At 47.0% G+C, this 26,939-nt stretch overlaps 1 protein-coding gene across 10 annotated transcripts in view; it reads left to right on the top strand.

Moving 5' to 3' along the window:
- Scaf8 (SR-related CTD associated factor 8) overlaps nucleotides 1-26,939 on the top strand; it is a 282,467-nt gene that overhangs the window by 140,880 nt on the left and 114,648 nt on the right. For 4 of the 10 annotated variants that reach the window (XR_013424748.1, XR_013424746.1, XR_013424747.1 and 1 more), the window contains one exon: nucleotides 938-2,049. The exons of the other annotated variants lie outside the window; for them this stretch is intronic. The gene's annotated coding sequence lies outside the window, so the exon portion shown is untranslated. Of the gene's footprint in view, nucleotides 1-937; nucleotides 2,050-26,939 lie in introns of those variants that run through there. 10 annotated transcript variants of the gene reach the window in all.

Here is a 26,939-nt window from a genome sequence, read left to right as displayed (position 1 = left end):
CCAGTTTTGTTTTGTGTGGCTCATTCACACATTTCACAAAGTTTTGTTTCCCCTATGTCAAAACCATGGGAGAAAGGTGAAAAAAATCGTGCATGTCATTATTCTTGCCAATCATTCAAGCCATTGTTCTTGTCACACATGACAGAGTGCCTTAAAATATATAATATGATGATATATAAGTATGATATGATATCATGAAGCATACTATCACCTAAATAAGTCCTCTAAGTTTTACCAACTGCAAATACATAAAGATCAAATCAAAATGGTGAAACTTTCAGTTACAGGAACTTATCATTTTGTTACGAACAAGAACTATCTACCCAAAATTTCCAAATATTTAACCTAATTTCTACTTGTACCCTTGACAGCTGTGAAAAACACATGATTTTTAATTGACTTCAGATGTTAATAAGTATTTTGAGACTTCTCTGGAAGTTCAGGCACCCAGGTGTAGGTTTTTGTTGAAGTCTTAACCATTGCCTCAGGCTGACACAGTGGGACTTGATTGTGCTTTGCCAAGAGCTGAGAAGGCAGGAGTGCATGAGTTCAGTAAAAGTTAGAGTTAGATGGCCTTCTTTTTAGACATTATCTACTGAAGTTTTTTCAGTCTATATGGGCAGAACCCAAGGCCCAGCAAGGTCAGGTGCCTGCACTAGTTGTGGGTAGAATCACGTCTGGAGCTGGGTAGCTGACTTCCAGGAATGGCTCCCTCCTGAACCATTTCAGTCTGGGGGAGAAGTGGACACTGCACAAGCTGGTTCTTCCTGCTCTAGTAGAAGAAGAGATGGCATTTTAGAGCAGAGAAATTCATCAAACATTGAAACATTTGCTGTTGTATTGACACCATCTCTTCTTTAGGAATTATCTTGGAAAAAGCTAGGAAAAGTTATTCCATTAACCAGTGATGACCAGTTATTGTTCCTTTTGTCAACAGGCAAGATGATGAATGAAGTCCTGGCAGCTTCCTGTGTCCCAGGCCTTGTAGAAATAAATGAGACAGACGAGCTTCAAAGTTCTAATGTGCATCACATCGGATCTTGTTTAAGGAAGCGTTAAAAGGAACCCACCGTTACCTATTGAGAAGGCTCTGTGCTCTCAGGCATTGTTTCTGATTGAATCCAGAGGTTGCAAGCATGCCTCCCTGTATTACCTGTTGGAGCAGGTTTAATTTTATAAATTTTAAACACAAACTCTATGAGTTTCTAGTTCATAATTGTTCTTTTTGAGGATCCACTCAGATGAACAGTATCGCATCTGTAAGAGATACACACTTCCACAAGCCCAGAATTGATTGGGAGATCAGTGGCAACAAACTCCATCTGTAGCATCCAGTACCAGTGACGGAGGAGACAGAGCTGGAGGAAACCTATCGCGGGGAAAGTCATTGTGTTGGAACTACAGATGACTGGAACCATAGCTGTAGTACACTGAGGCTCTTTTCTTGAACACCATATGTGCACACTGTGTAATTCTTGACCAGTGGCTTTAATCCATTATTATTGGTTATCTCTTTGGACGTTCAAACATTGAAAGTTTTGAGCTTTCATTTAAAAAAAAAAAAATTATGCAGGTTTGAGAAAATCCAGGGTTCCATATCGTCTTCCAAGTATTTCCCTCCAGCCTTCCTGTCCTGTTAGGAACAGCAGGTACCCAGGCGGTAGAGGAGCAGCCTTATGGGAGAGAAAGGCAATGGGGGTGAGCAGGCATACTACATTGTACCGTAAACATACTTTATAAGTACTTCGCTCCTTAGCTTCTCATTCAGGCAGACATTGCAAACGTCTGCTGCAAGTATCCAGAACGGATCTGTGTTTTTGGAACTCATCAGTGTTCACAATACCTGCAGGGGAAAGAATTGCAAAAATATGAGCACCCTTTACACCTAAAAGAATACTTTTTATCATTCTTTTATTTGTTTTGGCTCTGTCAAAAATTAAAGTGCTTGGAATGCTGTAGTCTGTGGTCTCTTGAAGTTTAGTCAATGAGAACCTAACACCTTCACAGAATGCTGTCACTTTGGACATTCATAATAAAAACTGAAACTGATTTTGGTTGTTAGTCATTTATTTTGCTTTATAGCTTAGTACATCTTTTGTGGTTCATCGTTGCCCAGGAGCCACGCACTCTGTGCTGCTGTGCATACAGAGAGTAGAGAGACGCACCCGGTTCAGGTTCTCGCTGCCTCCCTTGTTGAATCACAGACGTTTTCCAAATTTGAACAGCCACTGTCTTTGTTATTTCTTGAAAGACTAAGATATTTTTTAATGCCATAGTCTCTTTCAGTATGCATTGGGCAATTTGGATTAAGGATAATTCCCGAAGATTACATCTAAGCTGCCTTGAATTTGGGCTTATATTTTCTATTAAATTGATATACTATATTTTTATTATAAAATATTTCTCCTGAATAATAAGTAGGAAACTGGAGATGGCCATGGGCACTACAGGCTTTGCAGTAGCATCTGTCTTTGACCGTCGGCCCGGTGTGTTGGAGTGCTGTTTTATGTATTCTGTCACACTGCAGTAAGAAAGAAAACAAAGAAGTCCAGACAATGAGTCTTGTGTAGAAAACTTAGATCTTGCTTGTCACTTTTACTAAACTGGATATGGCTGTAAGAAAAGAACCCTTCCCTTCTCTTCTGTTGTAATTACACCTCACTTGGCAGGTATACCACCCCTGTAGCTCCCTCCTCCCAGCCCCCCAGCCCTCCCCAGAAGGGTCAATGTGGATTTGGGATGTACCTGGGTATTCTGGCACATATATGAGCAAATGAAGTGACCTGGGGACTTCTTTTCTTTTTGAGATGGGGTCTCGCCAAGTTGCCCAGGCTGGCTTCAAATTCCCGGGCATGAGCAATGCTCCTATTGGCTGCCCAAGTAGCTGGGACTACAGGCAAGTGTCACCACACTTGGCCCTAATTTTAGAACTCTTAAATCGGTGGTGGGGAGAGGGCCTCTAGGTTCTTCTCCATGGATGAGATGGGAGAAGAAAGTAGAACAGCAGCTGTACCTAAAAATGGGCTCATTCTTTCAGAACCGAGTGCATGTGCAGTTGGTGCTTAGCTGGCGGTGTTAATGGCCAGGTACACAGAGTGACCATGGGTTAGAAGGGTCATCTTTTAAAAACCCCAGGGCCCCATCACAGGGGCAGAGGTTGGTTCAGTCTGAGGTTGATTCCCTTGTAGAAGCTTCCTGTGCCCTCCACATCCGGAGGGGCCTCTTTGTAATGTGCAGCCCTCACTCTGCCTGCCTGCAGTCCACTCTTTCTCGGGACTTCCAACATTGTGAGCTGGCTGTAAAAACAGTATTGGTGACTTTGACACCCTGGAGCTCTTTGGTGTTTACAGAGTTACAAAGACTCCTCCATGTGGGTCCTTGGGTTCTGGAAGTGCTGGCCACTCACTTGAATTCCAGGACAGTGAGCTCACTGGAAGCAGATGGGTGGTCTTAAGCAATTTCTTTAGTGGTTGCTACATTCTTCTAGAAGGAAAAAGGAAAATCTTTTTCCAATGGACTCCCCAAAGGAATTGCTCATGGATGATTACTTTCATCCAAAGTAATTTGTGTTTTAAGCAATTTAGAAATATAAGCAGTTAAGAAAGTAAAGTTTTATGCTTTAAAAGAAAGCCTCTTTCCATTCATTATTTGAGATTTCCCCAAATCCTGTATTTCTGCATTTGTTTGATAAAATTGGGGAACCTTCCACACTATGGTGGTGGGATTGAATCCAGTCATTTGTAGCTGGCTGTTCTCAAAGGACTACTTAGGATTACAGATAGAGACAGCCTGGCACAGTGGTTATTGTTTTAGATGTTTATTGTTCCTTTAATTGTCTGTGAGAATGCCTTGTTTTTACCCCTCATTTCTTTTGAGGCACACGTCTCCTTCAAAACACGTTTTAAAAAATATCACAGAAAAAGGCTCTACCCATAAGCTATAAGGAAATACAATGAAGTCCATTTTTATGAAGTCTTATAGCAGAAATAAATTATTTCCAATCCAGTAACAGTATACTAACATCAAATGCCCGTTACTACAGACAATGTGAAAAAAAAAAAAAGATTGTGAACCAGAAAGAAATGTATTTTATTATCCAAACTTGATTTAAGTTATAGAGTATTGAGATTTTTTTTTCCAAAAAGATGTCACTCATAAAATTAGATACAAATTTTAACATCCGTGAAAGGATCCATGCCCTTAGAAATAAGCATGACTGTCACATGGCTGAGACCATCAGATTGCACAGAGGGGAAGAAACCCAAGTGCTCCTTTTGTCATTTTGCCCTATTGATCATGGGGAAGAAGAAGTATATTGAACAGCAGCAATTGCTGTTCAAAAGATTTTTTTGAAAACTCTGAAGTCTGTGTGAACCAAATCTTGCATCATCATAAAGGAACCCTTGACAGACATTGTGCATTCCCACCCACCAGGTCAACAGGCGAAGAGCCACAGCAGTCAGAGTGGGCACGTCCTGCTCGGCTTTGTGTCCTCCTTGTCCTTCTTTACTGACAGAAAAACAAAAACAGCCAGAAACGTGCAAGTTATCAAGAGTTGTATTTTGCCTGTGTGGATCGGAGCACACAACACACTTCATGTAACTGGCGGCATAAGCAGAGGAACCAGAATTTTCTGAGGTCATTAAGAAGCAGAATTCCCAAGTGAGGCCTCGCTGGGAACTGCCAGAAGGGCGCAGGGACCCAGAGGCCACCCCTGCATCTGCAGCAAGCATAGCCACCCTCCTACATCCACAACCAAACCCCAGAGTCTTCATGCTGAACCCAGTGCCCGAGCTTCACTCTTCAGTAGAAAATACCAGTATTCCTTCATTCATTCAACACACAATTTATTTAGCACTAAGTGCCTATTACTGTGCTTGAGATCAGAGATGGAACTTGGACTGAAATTATGCCTTTGCACGTCATTAAGATGCACATCTTAAAAAGTAATATCTGTGTTGGGCCTGGGGCTCTGGCCTACCATGTGTGAAGCCCTGGGTTTGATTCTCAGCACCACATATAAATATATAAAATAAAGCTCCATTGGCAACTAAAAAATATTTTTTAAAAAAGGAATATCAGTGTGTTGCACTTTAAGCAAAAAATCAAATAAAAAAACAAAAAGAGTCACAGAGCAGATGCAAATAAGTACTTTAAAAATTTGGTTTTCCTGCATTGAACTTTCCACTATAGAAAAAAAGGAGAACATTTCTTAAAATTTATAATTTTGCTGTTTCCTTGTCAGCAGCATGTTTATTGTTTTATTTCACTTTGAAAATATTGAGATCATATTTACCTCAGTAGTGAACCATTTTTATTCAAATATTTCCAAAGACTTTCCTCCAGTTTCATTGGCCAAGCAACAAAGATCTCCATAGCAAGATCCCACAAGTGTTTTCTCCATACAGGAGAGCCTAAACAGGACCCGTACTTCTGCACCCCTAAACTTTAGCCATGATACATTCACTATACCATCCGTAGATGCTGCCATGGTCACTGGAAGTGACAGGTTTCAACTATGAGCAGGTGACAGGTTTCAACTATGAGCAGGCATAATGAATTTGGCTTAGCAACCTTTGGAAAATTATAATTAAAACTCGAGAAGCTATCACTATGAAACCCCATCTATGAATTCTGTTTCTTGAGAAATCTCTCCCATTTAAAAATATAAGTTTAATGTAGAGTAGCATGGAACAGATAGGAAATTATTCTTAGCTGACATTTTTTTTCTGAAGTGAATTTGATTGTCCTGAGGCCATCCTAACAGTACACAAGGAACAAGGTTGGTTTTCTCAGATCTCTCTCAAAATTAACAGTTGCATAGAAGGAAAATGGACCTGACTGAAGGTTTTTGACCTAGTGGCATCTTGCATAGAAAGGTGTTTGTTAAATACAAAAGAGGAAAACAAAGCCAATACAAAATCCGTGAATTGTGAATTCAATTCACCATTAGCTTGGTATGTTCTTCTGAGGCAAAAAGTCGTGTCAGAATTTAACTAATTGGAATAGAGACTTAGCAAAATCTAAGTTTGCTTTGGAAACTCACGTATTTCTATTCCAGTGGTGAACAGTGTGGATAATACATGTTACATAAAGCAAATTATTAACTCAAGTAAGTATAACCATAACCATCACCAAATCCCTTGCTTACTGCCCTTTCTTGGACTTTAGCCAAGATAAAAGCAGTGATGCTCCATTCAACTAAAATCCTGTTCGCATTCCAGTCAACCTTGGTATGTTTAACTGTACCATCAGATTCTTCAAACTGAGACTCTGCAAGAGAATACCATAAAACCTAGAAAACTAACAGAATATAGGATTAAGTTTTTCTCATGGATCTCCAGTGTTTAAGGAATTTGAATGCATTTTTTAATCAACATAAATGCTCTACTGGATATGATCTTGTGGGTCTTTGGTGTTGCAAAGACCATCAGTGCTTGGTGGTGTTCTGAGCCTGGCCAGCCCTCTTAGAGCTCATCACGTTGGACTGGGGGTTGTAGGCACAGAGCTTCTAACTTAAGTCGATTAATGTCTACTTAAGTCACTGTCCCCAAAAGCAAAGCAAAAAGGAAAACCCACTTAATAGGAGAGAAGTGCTTAATGAATTTTAGTTCATCTCCTAAATGCTGGGTCTCTAAAACTGGCCTCCCACTTGAATAACTGGGCTTGATCAAAGAAGTTTCTTCTCTTAACAAATTTCTTCTATTACCCCCATAAAGAGAACAAGCTTTCTTGTTGGTTGCTCTTGATGCCCACTCGCCTTCCTTGGTGAATGCTCTCTGCTCAAGATGCTCACAGACATTTCATAAACGTGTCTGCACATTAGTCTCCTAAAAAACTTAAAAAAAAAAAAAAAAGAAAGAAAGAAAGAAAGAAAGAAAGAAAGAAAGAAAGAAAGAAAGAAAGAAAGAAAGAAAAATCCTAAGTCCCTTCTTCAAAGATTGTGCTTCCGGAACTCCCAACGCTGAGTGTTGGGAGTTCCGGAAGATCCGCAAAATGGATTCTAACGCAGGGACAAGTTTGGTAGTCCTGGACTAGAGGGAAGAAAGACTTGGCCGCCGAGGCCTGCATCCACCTCTGCCTCCTTGATCGGTGTTTGATTTGGGGCAAGTGATTGAAGCACACTACGGCTTGGTTTCCTCCACTCTAAGATAGAGCTGATCATGCCAGTTTTCTCACCTGTGTAATGAAAACATCGTTTGCATTCTGCAATGAGTGGTGTAATTGATGGGTTTGGCACAGGATGGGTGCTCAGGAAGTAATTTTTATTTATCCCTAAGGTAAAATGAAGACAGGGAAACAGCTGTAGCCTAAGTGAGGTCACGTCAGTGAGAGTGAAAACAATCAGGGTGATACCATACTCACGTGGGGTACCCCCCCACCCCACCCTGCCCGTCCAGTTCCTCTATTGTGAGCTTTGGAAAGAGCAATCAACTTCTACTCACAGATAAGGCCATTGTGTGCATCTGTTTTCCCAGGGTGGAGTGAACAGGATCTGCTCGGCAGATAAATCTGGAGGGGCATGGGGACTTGGCCTTGGCTTCATGAGTTTGAACGGCAGATTGCTGATCAATCTCACCATAGCCCACGGATGTCTCCAAGGACAGAAGAGGAAGTCAAGGGGCCAGTACCTATCTTGTCCTAGGCTTTTGGCTCATCAGGATCCAATACGTGATTATCTTTTAATCTAATGAGTCTCTCTCTCCTCTTTTTTTTTTTTTTTTAAGACTTTGCCCAGTCTGGCTTCAAACTCCTGGGCTCCCATGATCCTCCTTCCTCAGCCTCTTGAGTAGCTAGGGGTGCGGGTCTGTGCCACCGTCCCAGGCCCCACTGTCTCCTTTCATTACCTGTTTTGCATTTGTCTTAAACAAAAGTCAATTTTGTTTTTAAGAAAATGAACCCCCCCACACAAGGCCTGTTGGGATGAATTTAATTCTTATTACACAGACTTGAGGGAGGACAGAGAATGCTTCACTCTGCCCTGGGGGGAGTCTTGTGATGGATGAGAAGGGGGAGTTAGTGGCGTGCATGGCTCTGGTGGAGAGTGGTGAGCAGAAGGAGCCCACCCCCCCACCCCCACCCACCCCGTCCACAGAGGTTTCTAGCTCTGAACATAGGCGACATCCTTGGCAAGTTTACGTTTTAGTTTGAGAAGCAGCATGAGTTTTCATCTGATTTTCAAAGAGCTCAGGAACAGTCCAAGACCAAAGAACCACTTTTATTAACAAGGAATATGTTCAAATGAAACTGCAGAGTCCGAGCTCAGGTGGCCGCACTGCTCTCCAGACTGTTTCCCACCCCACTGGGCGCCCGGGCATCCCGTGGCAGCGCTGTCCAAGCCCAGGTGCACCAGGTGATCCCAGCCCAAAGCCTCTGGGCCCAGGACACACAGGAGGCAGCTCCGTCGTCCTTTAGCTGCAGACGTCAGGTCTCCTGAAGGCACAGGAAGGAGGGAGAGCTGTTGCTGATGGAAATTCTCCAGATGTTGACCCCAACACTGCGGTCAGGCAGGCCCAGGGCACACGGGTGCAGAGAGGGAAAAGGAGTTAGAGACCTAAAGACAGGAAGAAGAGTTCAGCCCTCCTTTTCCTTTCTTTAATATCTATCGTTCAGCTTTCCTGAGCCAAACAGAGTTTGAGCAGGATGCAGGAATTTTACAACTGTGTCTGAGACTTAAACTCCGACACCAAGCAGACAGCCATCGGGCTGTGACACCACATTCACCTGCAGTGGTCAGCACACTGTGGGAGGGTTGCAACAACCACTGGGAACCTGTGACTGGGGCTGGCAAGAATCCCCACCCCTAGGAGTTCCCTACCTTCCTCCAAGTCTCAATTTCCATCCATAAAATGGGGATAATGGTGTCTCTGTGGTGGGAATCATTGAGGACAGAATGAGACTGTGATTTTAAGTAGATCTTACGTCTAGCCCATTCCGGATGCTCATTATATCAAATATATTTTTCATTGTGAAATCATGTTGTAACTTCCTTAATTATTAATCAGCAGCACATATGAAAGATTCGGGCCTGATCATTCGAGTTCAGAATCTGTGAGGAAAGGTCTAGAATGATCGCCAGTTGCTTCCTTTCCCATTGGGCCCCCGCCACAGGACTGACTCAACCATTAGCTTTCTTGGTTTGTTTTTGTTTTATTTTGCTTTTATTTGCAGTGCTGGGGGTGGAACCCAGGAGCTCACAGATGCTGGGCAAACGCTCTACCACTGAGCTCCATTCCCAGCTCTGGCTTTGCTTCTTTCATTGTCCAAGTAAGAAAAGAATGCATTACAAGTGCTAGCGGACCTGTAGGCCCGTGTGGGGAAGCCCAGGAAACATCTTGGAATCAAATGTGTTTTCCCAACCTGCTGACCTAGCCGAATGTCATGGTTTCCTGGTGATAGACGCTGGAGGACTCTGGCACTCCAGGGAACGTGGTATTGTGGCAGTTTCATGGCTGTTGTTGCATGGCCTCAAGAGGCTGTCCAGGGTTAGAAAGGAGGACCTGTGCGTGGCCCAAGAAGGGACATGGGGAGACAAGAGACGGGAGGTGCAGACCCTCCAGGGAACAGGGCTTCCTCAGGGAGGGAGTTGGTGCTACTGCTCTCTGCAGAGCCACTGGGGCTGTGCTGGGTTCCGGGGCAAGGTCAGCCTCAGAGAGGGCAGGGCTGCCCCTAGTGCTGACTGCGCCACTGTGCACATTCCAGAGGGGACCCCTTTGTCCTGTGGCACGGGGAGCACAGCTGGCTTCCAGTTCCTTCAGTGGGTGCTCTTGAGCAGTAGGCCACCTGCGTACTCCTTAGCAGCCCTGGACAGACCCAGCGTGGCCACTTTACCCCAGCCAGGAAGAACAAGGGGCTGGGATCCTTGCTCACATAATGCCCAGGTTTGGAGGGAGGGCAGGATGGAGGTAAAGGTGCTGGGGGTGGGGAGGCCAAGGACTTTCCTTTTTAGAACTGGTACAGGTGTCCCCCTCAGGCCTGTCCAGGGCTCCATGGGAGCTCTGAGCCTCTCCAGCCGGCTGTTCTCTCTTTCTCTGCCTCCTGGCCTGCTCGCTCCAGGTCCTCTCCCCCTGCCCTTGTTCCCGCTGGTGGGATCTTGACTTCTGGGCTGCAGAGGGTCCTCTCTGCGGGTGATGTTGGGAGAGGCTCATCTGGAGCCGGATTCTGAGAACTAGAGGGGCCAGGAGACAGCAAAACCGGCTGCCCTTGCCCAGCCTCACGTCCCAAGGAAGGAAGCGGTGGGGCCTTTGGTGTGGGAGGAATGAGCAAGGATGAAGAGTTTGGGGCCCTTCTGTCCTGCCCCACGTTCATCATGATTGAGCTTCTCGGGGCCTCATTCTGTCTCGGCTGCCTCAAATTCTCTTGGTTTTCTCTTCTGTCTCTTATAAGGACACTGGTCAGGTTCAGAGTCACCCAGACAATCCAGGATGATCTCGAGATCTTAATGTCCATCTGAAAAGGTCCATTCTCCAAATAAAGTCACATTGGCAGGTTCCAGAGGTTAGTACATGGGCATGGCCCTTCACCCTGCACACCGTAATCCAACCTGCACTATTGCCTGATGTATTTTTCTATATTTTCCCCAGAAGACTGGTGTTCTGTGACATGCCTTCAGGCCAGCCCTGCGTAGAACACAAAATATTCTAGAATATCATCTGAACAGAGCTAGAACACTGTTGACTGGGGAACGCAATTCCATCTAAAGGTCCAAACTTAGCACCCCAGGAATCTAATTCTGAAAGATCAAATGATCCTTAAATATGCGTTTCTCTCCTCACCCCCACCATCTTTCCTAATGCCAGCTACCATCACCTCGAAACTGAATTCTTACATCACCTTCCTAACCAGCCCACCTTCTCCCACGCTCCCTCCAGTTTCCACACCACAGAGGCCACATGCACACACAGAGGCCCCTGCACACACACACACACACACACACACACACCCTCACTCCTAAGAATATAACCCAGTTGGGGCTCAGTGGCAGAGTGCTCACCAGCATGCACAAGGCCCTGGGTTTCATCCCAAGAAATAATGAAATCCAAGTGCACAGGCCTGGAGGGACGTAGCCACGCCCACTTCTTTGCCCTCCCACACTATCCGACTCCCCAGGCCCAAGCCACCTTGTCTTCTCACAGCTCTGCCTGAGTGTCCTGCCCTGACGCCTGACTCAGGCCCTTGGGCCTACTTTCATTTGGGGGGGGGGGGATATATATCTGCACCCACTCTACTTGCCACAAGATCATGTTAGAGATTTTTATTTGTTGGCTTTTGCGCTATTTGACGAGAAGTGGCTCTCGAGAGCACATGGGTCCTTGGCCATCTCCTGTGTGCTCCAGAAGTAGTGGCAAGGAGAGCAGTCCATTCGGCTTGTTCTCCTGTAGAGCAAATTCTCCGGCACCACTGAGTCCTAGCTGTAAAGCCGGCAGCTTAACTGGCCTCTTATTAAGCAGTTTTCATTTCATCTTTTGGGGACATTTTCCTCGGGTCTCACCCTTTCTCCACGTGCCCCTTCTCTTGCCAGCCTTGCCTGGCCAACTGCCACTCACCCTTCAGCTCTCTCCTCGAATGGCGCTCCCTTGGAGCCCTCCTTGACCCCCTCCTTCCAGCCAGTCCCCCAGGCACACCATCCCATGGCACGAGGTCGCTTTCCCGTGAGCACATCTCAGTCTAACTGCAGACTCTGTGCTGGCCGGCCCCCCACAGCACTTCTCTTGGCACCCCGAAACTTCAGCATTCAGATTCTTCTCACGAGCTTAACCCTGATGGCCACGACCCAGGAGGTCTGTTGCTCGGTTTAGCTTTCCTGCTACTGAAACGCGATCCAGCGTTACTCGTTACTGCTCACAGCGACTACTGACTACCGTAACCCAGCAGCACACCTCCTGTTCAGGGACCCATGTGGGCTAGGGACTGACTCAGTCTCGATTGCCTGCATGTCTCGTTGGTGAGCAGCGCATGTCCTGGGTCATGTCACATCCCTCACCATCACTTGTCCTTGTCATCCTGCCAACCAGTGTCCGGCAGTCTCTATTTTGCAGAGCTAGTGGTTTCCCTGCTGCTTGGAATTACACAGGGAGGAGGGTCAATGGATGCACAGGGTGGCACTGTCTGGAAAGAACTTGGCCCAGACCTGCAGCATGGGAAGCACTTGTGACTAGAGCTGTCATTGCCGTCAAGTTGGCAGTACCTAGATCATGTGAATATTGGTTTACTCATCGTATGTTTGATATTTAGTCCCCAATGTGCTGATTTCACTGCGTACCTTCAGATTTGTAAGGCTCAAATAAACACCAGGTCCTGGGAGAGCTGGGTGTGGGGTGCACACCTGTAATCCCAGCTGAGGCTGAGGCAGGAGGATTGCAAGTTCAAGGCCAGCCTGAGCAACTTAAATCCTGTCGCATTATAAAAAATAGAAAGGGCTGAGATTGTAGCTCACTGGTAGAGACACCCCTGGGTTCAATCCCCAGTACTGCAAAATTAATTGATTATTTTTCATTTTAATGAAAAAGTTTATGTTTTTCAATTACATGGGTATTTAATTCTTATTCCAACTCTGCAAGACCCACATGAAAATAAAACTTAAGGGGCTAGGGTTGTGGCTCAGTGGTAGAGCACCTGCCCAGCTTGTGAGAGGCACTAGGCTTGATTCTCAGCATTGCATATAAATAAACAAAGGTCCGTTAACAAATAAAAAAATATTAAACAAAATAAAACTTAAAATAGAAAAGGAGAAGAAGTTAAAAAAAATGGGTGATTCAGAGCATTTGATTTACTTCTGGACTCTGGTCTTTGAGTGGCTTTGCATGGTCTCCTCCGTCTGTATTGAGCACTCCGTATCTTCAACCCTCGCTACATTAATTTTTAAGAAGCAAAAAATGAAATAAATGCCGGTGCTTCTCATTCTCAGTTCAGCTTTTGATCTGGAATCTAACACCACCAAAATTGTAGTCAATCAGAGCAAATGGATGTTTCCTCATGGTTCTGTTTAGAAGGACCAGATTTAAAAGTGGTTTGGTTCATCAGCCGTTTCATTGAGCTCTGGATGTTCCCTCCATCCTGCTTCCTCCGAAGAGCACCCTCGGAGCGTGGCGCGTGGAGCAGGGAGGCTGGTACCACTTGCTCTCTGCCTCTCATTTATTTTGGGAACATTCACTAAGTACCTGCTAAACAAAGAATTGTGCTTGCCATGCAGGAGGATTAAAAACTGGAGGAGGCACAGAGCTCCTATCCTGGAGACGGCTGGGAGGCCAGTGTCAAACTTCTGTGAGACAAAACGAAATCAACGGGAAACTGCAGGCGGAGGAGAGGGGTGGAGGTGGGGTCCTGAACAGCGGGCAGTGAAGCTGAACCTTGAACGTGGGGAGGAGGGGTATAGGATTCCAAGGTGAGGAAACCCAGAGCAAAGACCAGGAGGTGGGCAGATGCACAGCAGGACGCAGTGAGGAGCTCAGGGACAGAACAGAGTCCTGTGGGATGGAGCAGGGGTGGACCGTCTGGTCGAGAGGGGCAGGAGTGTCAAACTGGTGACCTTGGTTTTCTCCATCTGCTGTCTGCTTTACTGGCTGGTGTTCTGTTCATTCTAAGATTTGACGCGTTCATTTAAGATCAGCCTCATGTGGACCAGGCGCTGCCTCATCTCGGCTTCCACAGAGCTTCCAGCCAGTGGGAAGGGAAGGATAACAGCGTGAAGGTCGTGTCTTGGGTGGGCGTGCATGCTAAAAGCAGAGTAAACCGGGGTAAGGGGCATAGAGAGGAAGGGTGGGAAGGCCAGGGTTAATATTTTATCTGTCGCCCTCAGGAAAGACCTCACTGACGTTTGAGTGCAATCAGAAAATGTGGGATGTAAGCTCTGGTTGATGGCTTGAAAAAAGTGAATGGCGAGTGAGTTAAACCTGGTGTTTGGCCCAATGGGGTGGTTTCTGGCGTGTGGGTGTTCTTTGCCATCGCCACCACCCCCACCCCCCACCCCCGCGTGCAGCTTTGCTGAGTCCGTGCATTTCTGGGAAAGCTGTTGCTGTCCTGGGTGTTTGCCTGTAGACCAGCAGAGAGAGTTCTGGCTTTGGAGTCACCTGGAGGTGACTCAGTTGCATCTGTGCCTTTACTCGCTCCATGACCGTGCATTTAGACTCCTTAAGCCTGTTTCACAGAATGGAGAGAGATAATGGTACTGCTGAGAGAAGTAAATAAGGTGGGTACCCACGGAGTGCTCAGCTCGTGGCTGGTGACAAATGTCATTTGGGGACAAATGTTAGTACAGTGAGGATTTTGTCTAAAGGATGGGTCATCCCAGCAGGGTTTGTGTGGAAGTCACTTCCCTGCAGTTAGTCTCCGGCCTCTGAACTTGACAGTGCACGGCTGGGGTTCATCAAGGGCAGGATGCGAGTCTCCTCTGTGGGCTCCATGCCGTGGTCTTTACCGTGCAGCAGTAAGGAGGCTCTGATGGAGAAGTGGACTGTTGACCGTGACTCCCCTGGGAAGGGCCCAGCGGAGAAAGGATTCTATAGAGGAAAATATCAAACTCAGGAAGAAAGTTGCTTTTTATTGAATGTATTTCCCTAAGTTTTCCATGTTGATTTCTAATTCCATTTTTATGATATTTAGAAGAAGAGGCTACCATCAGTGGTAGGGCATGAGCCCAGCCTCCATGGGGCCGGGGTATGACCCTAGCACAAAACATAAAAATAAGATTGGTGATAAGACATTTTTTTTTCCATAGGAGACCTGAATTTCAGTGGTATTTTACCAAAGTTCAGACGTATTTTACCAAAATTTACCTTGCAGCAGAATTGCAAAGATAAATGACAAACTGCTGCTTTCTCTAGTCAGCCGGGGTTAAGTAAGTCTCCAGGTCCCACCCTGTGAGCGATGACCAATGGCTGTGAGTCTTTGAGGCAGAATCATCAAGAGCAATCTCCCATTTGAGGGATTTAATAATTTCTACTTATATACAAGGACTTTTTTAAAAAATATATTTTGTTTTATTTTATGTGGTGCTGAGGATGGAACCCAGTGCCTCACACCTGCTAGGTGAGCGCACTACCTCCGAGCCCCAGCCCCAGCCCTACAAGGAACTTTGAGAAGTTGAGCTGTAAGGTGGCATAGGAGCTCACCCATTATCATCCTTATCGTCATCATTATTATTATTACTTAAAGAGTGGCAGGGCCCTTGACCACAAGGGGACAGATGTTGCCTGGTAGGACAGGGACCCCCAGCTCAGAGCATCGTGGAAGGAGCCCTGATTGGAGCCCTGACTGCATGGACACAAGGCCCCAGCAGGTCTCTTGAGGCCAATCTTCAGGGCATCAGTGACCATTTCAGGCCATAGGTGCTCATGATCTTTCCATTCGAGCCAGATTACTCTCGGTGCTGTGTCACCAAGACTGGGTGGTCTCTGATGACAGAGGAGGATGCTTTTTCTCAGCCAGCCATCAGAGCGTCAATGCGTGCATTGGGCAGAGGCCATGTCCCCAGCTCCCCGCATCCCTGCAGCTGCTTCCCTTTGCAGCTGAGCGTGAGGAGGTGATTGTGCACAGTCTGCACCTAAGTATGGCTCCTCTTACCTGCGGAGGCCACAGCCACCTTCTTTCACTGAACGAAGCCTGTTCCCAGGGACTAGGAAGATCACAGGCTTTCACAATCCTCAAAGGATTGCTTTTAGTCAATATCCAAAAAAGAAAAAAAAAAAAAAAAAAGAAAGAAAGAAATGCTGGTTTGCCTGTCGAGTTTTCTTCCCATCTCTGTTTATCCTAGTGTGAAGAGAAATGTTTGGGCAGCAGGAAGTGGACAAGAGAGGGGCCCAAGCCGAGTCCCGAGTCCGCTGTGTCAGCAGCAGCCCGACTGGGGCATCTTCCACCTTCACCAGCGAATGCCAGGCATTTGCTTCCTGACGAAACCCGATGGTGACCCAGTCCTTGTCTTTGTCAAGAGTGTGGGTGCAGCAGGTCAGCTTGCTCCTCGGCTCTCCCAGCTCCTGACCTGGGGAAGTTGCTGGTCTTTCCGAAGTTCTGAGTGAAAGTCCAGAGGGCCTTGGCCAGGTTAGAAAACTCTCCCGGTTGATGGCCACATGGTTGGTCACTGAGACAGTAGCTGGCTAGTGAGGGGGTTGGGGGGCCACCTAGGGCAACTGCCTAGGCAAGACCAGCCTCCTGCAGGAGCAGGCTGCAGGTGGTGGGCACGGGGCTTGCAGGGTTTCCTGTGGAAGAAGGCACCCAGCTCTTCCGCCCCCTCCCACACACTCAGTAGTGACACACGCTCTTGGTCATCACGTGCCAGGCACCGTCTGAGCACTGTAGAGGTATTTTCTTACTGCCCACCACCTCTCTGTGAAGTGTACCCTCTCATCTGCTGGCAGAGTTTAGAAAGGTAGGTAACTTGTCACCCCTGGTTGAAGAGGTGGAGTTGAACTTCACCTCCGTGCACCGCCCGTCTCCCTCCCTGTCCAGGGTCACCTCTGTGAACACGGGAGCGTAGCTCTGTGGCTCGGAGCCAGGCCAGGAGTCGGGTGAAGGAAGTTCCCAGCCAGGACTAACCCGCTCCTTCCCCCCGGGACGCCAGGAACTTGGGCAGCCTGGGCAAGGAGACTGGCTTTGGTGGACAAGGGTCAGACCCAGGTGTCCTGGATCTCTCTGTGGTGGCCCAGCCTCCTGCCTCCGGGTTGCTCCTAACCTGTCCTGCATCCTGACCGCCCTTAGCTGGACAGAAGTGCAGCCAGCAGTTCCACCTCAGGCTTTCACTGCTGCCATTCTCGAGGGAGGGGCTGGGGAGTCAGGAACCTGGAACCTCGGGGACTCCGGGAGGAGAGGTGACCTTGCTGCCCTCACTGCTGGTGGGAGCGTCTCCTGAGGTGATGGGGGAGTGTGGGGTGCCTGAGGGGCAGGACAAAACCCAAGTACCAGTTGGAACATGTGTTCCACCTTCGGCCAGTTTGTTGGGAGGCCCTGGGGGACAGTAATGACAAGCAAGCCCGGACCCCGTGTGCGTTTGGAACCTTTGTTGAAATCCAGGAGCAGCACACGTGCTCTGTGCTGTCACCCAGAAAGTGGCAAACGAATGGATAAAGTCACTTGAAGGTTTAAGAAGTACAATGACCTTAGCAAACCAGAGGCCGAAGGAGACTCATTGGGGTGACATTGTGCGAGTGGGAATGAAAAGTGTCGCCAAGGAAAAACCCTACGGAGGTGACGTCCTGGCTGAGACACAAAGTCTGTATTCATTTGTGGGTGCGAGGAGCAGCCCCAGCGAGGGTTAAAGGAGAGAGGTCATTGTGGCTTTCATCCCGCCACTTCTGCTGCCCTGGGGAGAAAAGATGGCGGAGGTAGGGAGGCCAGCTAGAGGCTCTTCCCACAAGTCGAGGTTGCTGCCCCAGAGGACAAAGGTAGATGTGAGAGAGGGTGCCTCCGAAGGACTTCCTGAGGGCAGGATTTGGAGGTCCTGGGGGAAGGAGTCAGAGGTGATTCCTGACGGGCTGGGCCTGCGCCATTTTCTGAGTTAGAGGAAGTGGTCTTCAAGGCAAAGGAGCGCACAGTGGTCGTCTGGGGGTCTTGAAGAGCCAGGGGAATGGCAGCAAAAAGGACTGCGGGTCCACTGGTCAGTCTGTAGGTGGAGGCAGAGAAGGGAGTCTTCGCGGGGGTGACCTAGAGGCTGTGTTAGACTGAGCCTTAGCACAGAGCTGGTGGCCTGGAGATGACGCCATGGTGGACCTGGCCAGACCCTCGTAAGAGCCAGGACAGATGGACAGAAGAGAAAAGGAGAGGGTCAGGCATGCAGGCCCAGCCTGGAGCTGTCTGACCACTTCAGATCTCCAAAGGAGAACCAGAAAGCAGCACAAGGAGGGAGCAGGATCCCTCTCGCTGAACACTGAGGGCCTGCGGGCAGCACATAGGCAGCCTCATCTGCTCTGGGAGGCTCTAGGGACGGGCTGGAAGCTTCTGGATCTCTGACTTGACTCCAGCAGCATCTGACCACGATGCTTGGCCTGAGTCCTGGTGCCACTGACATTAGCCAGCCACCGAGCATTTCCTCTCACATTGGGCTCGTCCTCCTTCTCAGGGAAAGGATGTCTTGGTCACCGTGGCTTCTGCTGACTTCTCTGCAGTCTGACCCCCTCCTCTCCATGGCGTCCTCGGTCCTCCCGGTCACAATGTGGGCAGAACATGCACTGTGCCCCGACAAGACCCAGGTCTCCCTGTGATCCCAGTGATCTGTGAGAGAATAATACACCCGATTTTTAAAACAAAATTCCCTTCTAAAAACTTACAAATTGAAAAAGGATTTTGATCGGAAATCTTTGCTCTCAAAATAGATTTCTCCTGACTTTAAGTGGAGTCTGACCTGAGTAAGCTCTGTGGGGTCAGGAACATTATCCTTAGGAAGGACACTCATGTCACATGGGTCGTGCCGTTTCATTACCAGAAAACGGGGATTGTTACATTTGCCTATGTCACAGGATGTGAGCTGTAATTATTGAAAGGAATTTTTTTAAAAAACTAACTCGTGATTTTCCTGCAGAATACATCTTCCTCCCCAACCCCCCTCTCTCTCTCTCTCTCTCTCTCTCTCTCTCTCTCTCTCTCTCTCTCTCTCTCACACACACACACACACACACACACACACACACACACATAATCATCTCTTCCTCATGAGACTGCAGATATTTCCCCAGGATTCACTAGCAGCCCTACTGAAGGCAGCTTGCTGTAGCCGTGACCCGCAGTGACAAAGGCCCAAATGGAAATGCAAGTTTGGGGAACTGCTCCTGACCTTCAAAGCCTCCTGCATCACTTTCCATTTAAGTTTTCTATCCTGGGCCCATCAGGATGTAAGAGGATGTCATGGGGAAGCCATTGGGAAACGGGACACGTGTCTTCTGTTTTCCCCCAGGCATGGTCCCAGGCCTTCCCTGGTCTCGAGGGGCAGGTGGGAAAACAGACTGTCTGCTGTCGTAGCTCATCGTAACAGGAAAGAGCCAACCCTGGGTGCTCTGCCCCAGTTTGGCCTGGTGGCGTGACACACCTCCAAGGCTCATCTGCAGAGCCCTGTGAGGGACAGTTGGCAGAAGTGTCGGTGGCTCTCAAGCTGGGAGGACACGAGTCTGGATTCCCCGTGTGGGGCCATGTCCAGTGCTCTCAGAATCGATGGACCTTTATTTTATTTATTTAGTTTTATGCAGTACTGAGAAGTGAACCCAGTGCCTCATACCTTCCAGGCAAGCTCTGTACCACTGAGCCTCAGCCTTCCCTCCACCAGACACTCCTAAAGGCAAAAGAGAAAGAATAAATCCCCATCCTTTGGGCCAAGGGCACAGCGGTGGCTTGTCACAAGCATGCGATGCCTGTTTTGTCACAGAAGTCCTGGCGATCATCAAGCCGTGGCCAGCTTTGCCCTCCATTCCTCCCTACAGTAGGTGTGCTGTCTCAAGCTTGTACACTCCTGACTGCACCTCCTCCCAGTCTTCAAATAAAGTTGAGGTTCCAGGAGGATCTCGGGGTTCGTCCCGCAGCTCTGTGGGCCCCGAGGCTCCCCAGGTCGGGCCAACTGTGGAAGGGCCCAGGCCTCTTCCAGGCTCCCCCAGGCTCTCCCCCACCCCATCGTTACCTCCATTCTCCAGTGTGGCTGCCTCCTGGGATGTTTCCAACACCCACCGTCTCCTCCTTTAGACACAAAGGCCACCATCCGCCTGCCTCTTTCTTCCTTCTTGTTTCTCCAAGATCATTCAAGTCCTGCAGACTTGCCCTCAGTTCCTTGCCTGGTTTTCCATTTGAATACGTGGGCAGAGGTGGAGACCTAAGCCAATGAGTACTGACAAAACCGAAGACGCAGAGCTCACTGAAGAGGTTCCCCACAAGAACCTTCTGGGGCGCCATTTACCAAAGAGTGAGCGTCACCCCTCCTCTGTGCCAGGAGGGGCTGGAGGGGCTCTGAGGGGACCCCACATCCCAGACTATGCTGGTACCTTTGGAGGAACTGTGACCTCGCTGTTCAAGTACGGCATGCAGGTCACCTGAGGGAAGTTGCTATTGTTTTAATTAGACAGATGACAGCCAGAATGATGGTGAAAAATCTAGGGAAAAGAGATCATCCGCCTGATGTTGAAAGGGCACAGTAATCAGGGACACAAGAAGTTGATTCAGTGGTTTAAACAAAACAATGTCCCACCTGCCCGTCCCCAAAGAATCTTGTAAGTGTAGGTGATATTAATGGCACCAGGCACTTGAGTTCCTCTGCACCCTACCCCGTGCCATCGGCTGTGTGTGCCTGTAAAGAGGGTTCAGCCTCTTCCCAACCCTCTGACGTCACTCTCTCATCGCCCCCATTCTGCACGCGACTCTGAGGGGCTGAAAAACTTCAGGATCACGCAGCTTCCAGGTGGCGGAATCGACAGGCAACGCGGTCCTCTGACCTAGCAGGCTGTCCCTCCACCACTGTGTGACATCCCCACAGCTACCACCTGTCTCTGGAGAAGGCTTGCCCTTTTCTCTTCACACCAAGAGACGATATCTAAAACTAACAGGGATGTCAAAACTGGAACCACGTTTGTGTTTTATTGTAAGGGACGCATTTAGTCAGGCACTGGGTTTTTTTTTCTCATTTACATTATGTTGAATTTTGGGAGATACAATCTATTTCTAGTAAGAAGATGCTTACATCCATAATTTAGCCAGTATATCTTCTGGGATTGATTTGTATTAGCCCCCTACCCTGGAACTGTTGCAATGAATTCATAGCACAGTCTTTGGCGTATTTACAAAGGCAGCCTCAAGAGGGCGCTCTGCACAAGCCTTAGATTTCATTTCCTTGTTCTGTTCTCTCCAGGCCAGGGACTTGGTTTCAAGCATATTTTCAGAGAACGGATTACAGTCCTGCATGAGGAGAGAGGGAGTTCATGCAAGAGCCACGAGGGAGCACAGAAGTGCAGAAATCGGAGTTCTTAGGGTTCAAGCCAGGAAGGGCCAGGGACTTAGGGTTTCGGTAAAGATTGCTTAAAGAAATTCCCCTGTGAATATATAGATTTGCAAAATAATCATGGATATTTTGAAAGTTGAAAGTGACCTTATTATTTTACCCAACAATTATGTTTTCCTCAGGACAGAAAGCTTGATGGGGTGCCATTCAATAAATATTTTCTATGCTAGGTTTTTCCTCAGATCCCAGTGATAATTCATCAAGGGAAAAAAAAAACACACAAAGAAAAAAGAAAGAGAGAAACTCCCCTATATTCTTTTTTTTAACCTTTATTTCACTTATTTATTTTTATGTGGTGCTGAGGATCAAACCCAGCATCTCACTGAGCGCTCTACCACTGAACCACAACCCCAGCCCCTCCCCTATATTCTTTACTATGTAGAATCATAGAAGGACCAAGAAGATTAGAAGAACTGTCTCCCCATACTTAAGGACTTGGGGGGGCTGGAATTCCCGATTCTCCTTGGTAACCAGTTACAGCGGGCCCCAGAGATTCCTGAAGTGGGAATAGTTCTGAATCCTATATATGCCGTTTTCCCTAGACATACCCACAAAACTGTAATAAAGTTCAATAAGTAGATTAGACACAGTGAGGGATTAACAATAATTAATAATAAAATAGAACAATTGTAACAAGATGCTATAATAAAAGTTATTTAAAATGTTTGGGTTACTTATTTCTGGAATTTTCCATTTAATATTCTTAGACTGCTGTTGAGTCAGGGTACCCGAAATCTCAGAAGGCAAAGCTGTGGATGTAAGGCGACAAGTGCACATCATTTAATATATTGATTTGGATCCTGAGGCAGAGGGTGTTAGGGTATTTGTTTTTGTTCCTTGAAAAAATCCCATTAGTTCTTTCAGAAAAAGAAACACAGAGACACAGCTTTAAAAGGCAGAATAAAATTAAGGATGGAATTCAAAAGAATATTTAATTTATAGAGAAGGTAAGAAAAAAGAAGCAGAGTAAAAAAAAATATATATATATATGTATCTCCAACAGAAAACAGAGCATCAGACTTAAAACCAACCACATCAATAAGTAAATTTTGGATATAAATTAACATTATGTATAAATTTGTGAATTACATTTATATTTAATAAATGGACTAAGTACTCTAATTCAGAGGCACAGAATCTTAGACTGGAGAAAAATGAAAACTCCAACTATATTCTGCCTTTAAATACAATTAAAAATGGGTTCAAATTTTAAAAAAGATGGCCGGATGCAGGGTGCATCCCTATAATCCAGCAGCTCAGGAGATTGAGGCAGGAGGGTTGCAACTTTGAGGCCAGCCTGGTATTTAGCAAGGCCCTAAGCAACTTAATGAAACCCTCTCTTCAAATAAAAAATAAAAGGGGCAGGGGATGTGGTTCAGTGGTTATGCACCTCTGGGTTCAATACACAGTACCCCCCCAAAAAAAATAGATTCAAAAGATGGGATAAATATGTCAAACAAACACTACACCTTAGAAGGCTGGAGTGGCCATGTAAACTTAAGACAAAGAGACTCAAGATGATAAGTATTACCAGAAGTAAAAGGGCTGTTCTCCAGGGACATACAACAGTCATGAGCTATATACGCCTAGTAATAGAGCCTAAGATACATGCAGAAATATTGACTAATTTAAGGGACTAATAAATAAATCCATGATTTTGTTAATTTGGCTTGTTGGTTTATCTTAAGATCATACACCTTTTTAATTTTTTGAGTAAAGTTATTTTTTTTTGAGTAATACAACTACTTTTAAGCTTCACCTAATTCAGAGAGCAAGGAAACAAGGCTTAAACTGAACTAAGAAAATGCTAACTTAGAAATAAGAATTACTCTCAGAGCCGTCCAGAGTTTAAGTCTCCACAACCACATGAATCTCTCTGTGTAAGCTGGTGAGAGATTTTTCACATGTCTGTCAGTACACGATAGAACAACCAGACAAAAAAGCACACTCATCCATCTAGCTGGCCTGTCCACAGGGGACCGCGCTGGCGCCAGCCAATGAGTGCCCTGCTCACGAGAGTTTCTATTTCATTTTCTTGGCTAATGAAGAGCCGTCGTCTCAGCATCCTTTGTTAGCCCAAGGACTTCTTGAGGTGGGTAGTAATTACCTGTGAGAGTGAACCTGAACTCAGCCTACGCAGGTGCACACCAGACTTGAGACTCACCCTGGGCAGGAAGGGTTTCTAGAGCACAGAGGAAATTGCTTCCACTCAGGGAAAGTGAGGCTCCCCTCTGTCTCCTAGGAGCATCTCTTAAAGTACTGTTTAGGAAACACCAGGCTGGTGGGAAGTGGGCTCCTTGGAGGGCCCTCCTGCCCCAGGTTTGATTATGCTGATGAGCTCACAGCTCCCGGATAGTTTACCTGTGTAGTTAAGTGGCACTTCGGATCAGAGACCCTTTACCTACCCAGCTGCTCCCTTCCCCACCAGATAAAGGTCTGCTGGGAGCTAATAGGATTATGACAGCAGGAGGACCAGCCTCATTCCCCCAGCTACAGGCCTTTTCTCTCACCTAATTCTCAGCCTGACCGGCTCCTAAGAAGGGAATTTTTCAATTTCCTGCCCTGATAGGATTTTAACTGTTTTTCGTGCCTGAGAAAACAATGGCTTTGGATCTTGCAGGCACTGTCTCGGGACAAGGCAGAGAAATTAGTTGGACGGAAGCATCTTTTGCCTCGGTATCATCAAGATTCGCGTGATTGTGAAGACTGGACAGTTCTGAGACAGTGTTTTCTTAGTTTCGTTTAAGCCTTATTCCTAGTTTCCTACCTTAAGTGGAGCTAGAAAATAGATCTGCTATTACCCAACTCTACTCAAACACAAACAAAAAAGTCTGAAAAACATTAGGGACTAATCCCTGGGAAGGGGATAAGTGCTCAGCCTAGTCTTGCACAGAATCATCTAGCACACCCCGCCCAGAGACACTTGCCTTCCTAAGTCGATCGTAGGTTTTGAATCAAGATTGTGGTCTCCATAATTCCTTTCCTTCTGTATGGTACATTTTGCAACCCCTGTTCCTTCCACCTGGTGTCTTCAGCTAGGTTAGTAACTCTACCTTGATGTCACAGAGAGACTTCAAATCCTCGGTGGTCCCTGTGGCAGGTCCCCAAATGGAGTAAGGCATTTTTGTCCCCCATTTTGTCTTTAATGAAAGAAACGGAGCATGAAAGCACCGAGTATTTCCCTCCAGCCTCCTGGAAGGCCCTTCCACTTGCCCCTGACGGAGACGGTGACGGGGCGGGAGGGGAATTATGGTATCACTTCAGAATCCGGATACATCATCTCCATGAGTTCTTTCTCTTCTGATGGCTTGATTACATCTCCCCATGGGAGAAAGACATTTGGAACCTGTTTATTTTTGCATAATAGATTTATAAGAGGGGAAAGTATGAAACACTTCTTATCCCAGTTTTCCTTCTAATGATTTAAGGAGAGTCAGGAACCCTGACGTACAATGAGAAAAAGCAACTCGGAGTTCAGAGTCAAGGAGATCGCCAGCTGTTGGTCTTGAGCTGGGACACTGGAGTCTCCTGTGGGCCTCAGTGTCCGGAGACGGGGGAGATGAGTACTTTCCTGCCCGCCTCATATGAAATAGCAGCAGAACGCACGTGAAGGCTTTGTGGGTCACAGCCCAGGTGTCAGGCAATCCTGATCTACCAGCCTTGGTCACAGTCTGGGACTCTTCTTTCCATTTCTTAACCCTTCTCATAATCTATTTATCTTTTCCTTTGGTCCAGTATTCTTTTTTTTTATTATTAGTTGTTGATTTGTATGTGGTGCTGAGAATCGAACCCAGTGCCTCACCCATGCTAGGCAAGCGCTCTACCCCTGAGCCCCAGCCCCAGCCCCTGCTACAGCACCCTCCTATATTCCCCGCCTTCACTCATCTGGCGAACTATCATGATTTTCATAATTCACCTCCTGCCGCAGCTGCCCAAACTATTCACGATACCTGCCCTGTTATCCTTCCTTCCTTCCTTTTCTTTCCTTCCCTCTGTTTTTCTTTCTTTTTCTTTTTCTTTTTTTTTTTTTGCTGTGTGAGGGGGTGAATGCCAGGCAGATGCCCCAGGGCTGAACTACACCCCACCCCCACCCACGGGAAGGGACCCCTTCTTGAGGTCCGTTGGCAGTTTTCTGATCCTGACCTTCCCTACCTTGCCACTCAGCATGGAGAACCTAATGTTTGCATTCTGCTTGGGAACTTGCTCTGAGCAGGACACACCTCTGGTCGAGAAACCAACCCCCCTTGGTTTCCAAGGCCCCTATTTGTTTTTGAAATTCATTTAAAATTTTAGAATTTTATTTATTAATTTATTTTGCTTTTTAGGCTCCGCAGGAGAGTCCACTTTATAAGCATTTTGACCCATGTGTTGTGAAACGTAGGCCTGAAAACAGAACTACCCTTCAGGGCCCGCAGGCTCTTGTGCTGGCGTTGGTGGCCCGGTTTTTCTTTGGAGGATAAGTCTCATTGATGTAATTCTGAAACAATTTTAAACCCACAGATTAGGAACATATGTTCCTTCCTGTCACATGTTGAGAGAGACTTCGACTCATTCTGAAGTCTCTATTGCAGAATGTCTTTAAAGCAAAATCGCAACTTTACAGCTACATCATCTACGGATGACACCAAGTATGAGCAGAGCGACCCAGAGAGTCGGGGGAAAGGCCTGTCCTCCTAGAGGCCTTTCTCTGGCGAAGGCCTCTGGGTTCTGGCCACGGGTGGGTAGGGACTGTGATGAGGTGGGAGACTTGTTGTCCCTGCTGCTATGGGTGTCAGGAATGTCCCCAGAGCTGAATCTGTCAGCATGAGCTTTGCTCGCTCCTTCTTGAGGCTGTTTGTATTTTATCTGCTCCCTCTTAGCACCTAAGTTTCAAGTTTCTATTCTCTACAGTAGCACACGGGGCTTCCTCTTTTCATCCTACGATGACCTCATTGGAGCTGCGCGGAGTGCCCTCCTCTCCAGGAGCTTGGATCTGCTTCTTCCCCGTCCAGTTGACATGAGCTGGAGGCTGTGTTGACATCTGCTCAGCCTTCAGCACCACCAAGAAGGCTAATTATGGCTCAGAAAGTGGAGCACTTTCAAAAGAGCCTTCCTCCACCAGCCAGATAGGTTTCGTCCTGGGGTTTTGATGGGGTGCCGCGGCCCTCCTTGTTGAGATGCAGGACCACGTCTCAGCGCTGCTGACAAAGGGTTAAGCCTGGTAGGCGGCATCGGTATAAGTGAAAAGCAGCCCCCATCCAAGGCATATAACGTTCGCTCCAAAATAAGCCAGCTCGCCCCTCTTTAATGGGATCACTGCAGCCTTGCCAAATTCCCTGGCTAGTCAGTCGTATACATCTGGTAAAACTTTTCATACCATTCAACATTTGCTGCAATATGATTTTAATTGCATACAGATTGGATGGCTGGAAGAAAGCACTGGAATTAAACAGAATCCAGTTAAACACAAGCCCTTTTATAAGTGGTCCCAGGTTGGTTGGGATGTATGCAAGTGACCGTAGAGGACAGGGAGAGGGATGTGTAGTGGGGGATGCCGGGTGGGGGTGTGACTCTTCTTCAACGTGGGAGCGCAGCCATTGATCTGGAGGGGAGTGTCCTCAGGATGATGCTTGTCCCTCCTCCCCTGTCTTCCTTCCAAGTGTCGAGTTGTGTCTGCAAGACAAACGGCTCTCTCGGCAAAAAAAAAAAAAAAAAAAATGCTTTCCGTTTGAAAGGCCGTGGGGATTAGATGTAGCAAGTCGGTAGTTTTGAAACCTTCCTCCCGCCACCAGACTGTATTAGGCTGTGCTTGTTTCTCTGATGTACGTTTGACATAATGGTTCCCAAAGGGATGCTGTTTACTTTGTGCAAGAAAAGGAGCAGGAAGAAAATTCAGTTTCAGAATCCGAAGTTGTGACTCCCATTCCTGAGGCCCTTACGGGGTGACCCGCCCTTGTGGAATGTGCTTCCCTCCACCTAATAGCACCACTTTGGTTTC

This window comes from Ictidomys tridecemlineatus, chromosome 8 (genome assembly GCF_052094955.1).
Source record: "Ictidomys tridecemlineatus isolate mIctTri1 chromosome 8, mIctTri1.hap1, whole genome shotgun sequence".
Taxonomy (NCBI): Eukaryota; Metazoa; Chordata; class Mammalia; order Rodentia; family Sciuridae; genus Ictidomys; species Ictidomys tridecemlineatus.
Note: the sequence above shows the minus strand (reverse complement) of the source record. Positions and strands in the feature narration are given on the sequence as shown.